Here is a 3,396-nt window from a genome sequence, read left to right as displayed (position 1 = left end):
GTGTAAATTTGGTTTATTCATTTTATTCATTAAAATTACATTACTTATTTAAATTAGATTACTTTTCATAACTATATCCCCCCAAAAGATAAACAACTAAATGAAAATCCCAATTTAGCCATTCCTCACAAAGGTGCCAGGGCTACACAGTGGGGAAAGTGCATTGTCTTCAATAAATGGTGTTGGGAAAACTGGAGGTCTATATGCGAAGGAATGAAGCTGGACTCTTACATTATATACAGAAATTAAGTAAAAATGGATTAGAGTTCTAAATGTAAGACCTAAAACACAAAACTCCTAGAAGACAATATAGCAGGAAAGCTTCCAGACGTTGGATTTGACAATGATTTCTTGAATGTGACACCAAAGCACAGGGAAGAAAAGTGAACATAGACAAATGGGACTACACCAAACTGAAAAACTTCTGTGTATCAAAAGAAGCAACTAACAGAGTAACAAGGAAACCTATGGAATGAGGAAAAATATTTGCAAGTCATGTATTGGATCAGGGGTTAATACCCAGAGTATATAAGGAAGTCGTATAACTCAATACTACCAACAAGAAATAACCTGATTAAAAATGAGCAAAGGACTTAAATACACAGTTCTACAAAGAAGATGTTTTAAAAATCACCATATTAAAATGTGCTCAACATCAATAATCGTAAGAGAAATGCAGTTTGCATTTGTGATTTGTCATCTTACACCCATTAGGATGGCTACTATCAAAAGAACGGAAGGCTAGGAACACTGGCTCATGCCTATAATCCCAGCACTTTGGGAGGCTGAGGGGAGAGGACTGCTTGAGCCTAGGAGTTCAAGACTACAGTGAACTACAATTGAGCCACTGCACCCTGGGCAACAAACAGTGCAAGACCCTGTCTCTTAAAAACAAACAAACAAACAAACAAAAAAACAGAAAATAATAAATGTTGGCAGGAATCTGGAGAAATTGCACTGCTGGTGGGAATATAAAATGGTGCAACCATTATGGAAAACAATATGTAGATTGTTCAAAAAATTAAAAATAGAATTACCATAGGATCCAGCAATCTCATTTCTGGGTAGATACCCAGAATAATTCAAAGCTGGACCTTGAAGAGATATTTGCATACCTATGTTCATTATAGTATTATTCACAATAGCCAAGAGGTAGAAGCAAACCAGGTGTCCATCAGTGTTTGAACGAATAAAGAAAATGTGGTATATACATGCAATGGAATATTAAGGAGTTTCAAATAGAGGGAAATCCTGCAATATGCAATAATGTGGATGAACCTGGAGGACATTATGCTAAGTGAAATAATCTAGTCACAAAAAGACAAATACTGTGTGAATCCATATTAATTATCTAAAATAGTCAAAATTATAGAAACAAAGTAGAAAGGGAAAAGGAAGAATTAGTGTTTAATGGGCATAAAGTGTGAGTTTTACAAGATAAAAAAAGTTATAGAGATCCGTTGCACAATAATGGGAAAATGAATATACTTAACACTACTGAGCTGTATACTTAAAAATGGTTAAGATGAGCTAGGCACAGTGGCACATACCTTTAATCCTAGCCACTTAGTAGGCTGAGGTGGGAGAATACTTTGAATCCAGGAGTTTAAGACGAGCCTGGGCAACATAGCAAGACCTCATCTCAAAATAAAAATAAAACAAAAATTTAAAAAATAAAAAAAATTCTTTAAATAGTTAAGATGGTACATTTAATGTTGTATATTGTTTTACCACAATAAAAGAAAAAGAAATGGAAAAAAATGCAACAAAACAACTTTTAAAAAGGGAAATCAAGAAGGGGCCAGAAATCATTGAAATGGAATACTAAAAATAATGAAGATTAATGAAGTCAAAATCTGGGTTTTGTTAAAGATTAATAGGATACATCAAGAAAAAGGGAGAAGAAACAAATAAACAAAATAGGGTCTTTCCCTAGAAAAATCTGAGGACCATTGAACAGTACTTTCTCTTAAATTGGAAAAACCAATTAATCTTTAAAATCAAAGCAAAATTCACATATCAGTATCTAATTCCTCATAAACTGAGGCTTCCTAACAGACCAGTACAAACCAAAGCAATATATGCTTCCCTGTGAGAGAAAATTTAATTAAATATGGATTAGTGGTCAGTGGTTTCCGCTGGAAGAGTGTGTGATTGTTAGGAAAGAAAAACAGTCAACTGGCTGTGACACTCCAATGATGATCTGCCTGAGGCCTTTCTTTATTAAGGTAAGAAAAATTAAAATGATTTTCTGTATCAATCAGGTTTGTAGAATAACTTTATAAAAATAATAATATTGATGTGATAATGATGATAAATCCACTCCTCTACCTCACGTTAATCTAGAATAGCTGTCTTTTTAATGTAATACTTATCTTTCTTTTTACTTGCAACACACCAATGACCCCAACTTCCGGATATCCTGTGTGCTTGGGTTTTTGGCTATTGTTCCCTCTCTTTTTAGCCAGGTTTGCTTCTGATTTGTTTCTAATTCTCTCATTTAATCTGTTCCTACTTCCCAGAGAGCAATAAGACCTCAGCTGAGGGAGCCAGAGAATCTTTGAACAATTTGTCCATGGTCCAAAAGAAAGTTATTATCGCCACCTTTTAAATGAAGCAACTCAGACTGAAACAAGTTGAGACTTAGATTACCTCCCTATTTGTGAAATGCTTCTTCCATTATTCCATCCTTACTTTTTACAGTGCCTCATACTTTCTTACTGGAAAGGTTAAAAAGGGCTCAAAGCATAGACAACCAAAAAGGGACTTGAAAACACCCATCGTACAACTTATAGACAATCAACCTAAATACCGTGACGAATCTTTTTCTGGATCAATTCAAGATAAATTAAAGAAATAAATGAGAAAGACAAGAAATTAAAAGGACTTTGGAAGACTTTTATTCATGATATAAGGAAAGATTTCTTTCTTTCTTTTTTTTTTTCTTGAAATGGAGTCTCACTCTGTCTTCCAGGCTGGAGTGCACTGGCGTGATCTTGGCTCACTGCAACCTCTGCCTCCCAGGTTCAAGCGATTCTCCTGCCTCAGTTACCAAAGTAGCTGGGATTACAGGCATGCGTCATTATGCCCAGCTAATTTTTGTATTTTTAGTAGAGACGGGGTTTTGTCATGTTGGCCAGGCTGGTCTCGAACTCCTGCCCTCAGGTGGTCTGCCTGCCTCGGCCTTCCAAAGTGCTGAGATTACAGGTGTGAGCCACCGCACCTAGCCAAGCAAACTACACAATTCTTCATTAATCAAAATGCTTGGAGAATAGTGTGAAGGGTATCTCCATTTGAAGGAAAGACAGATGAAAAGAAGTGTGTAATTTTTTTAAGGACCCCCAGTATTATTTAAGTGTGGCAATCTCTTTTTATTTCACTAAGGGCTGTAACAAG

Source organism: Mandrillus leucophaeus, unplaced genomic scaffold (genome assembly GCF_000951045.1).
Source record: "Mandrillus leucophaeus isolate KB7577 unplaced genomic scaffold, Mleu.le_1.0 Scaffold491, whole genome shotgun sequence".
In the NCBI taxonomy this organism is placed as follows: Eukaryota; Metazoa; Chordata; class Mammalia; order Primates; family Cercopithecidae; genus Mandrillus; species Mandrillus leucophaeus.
Note: the sequence above shows the minus strand (reverse complement) of the source record.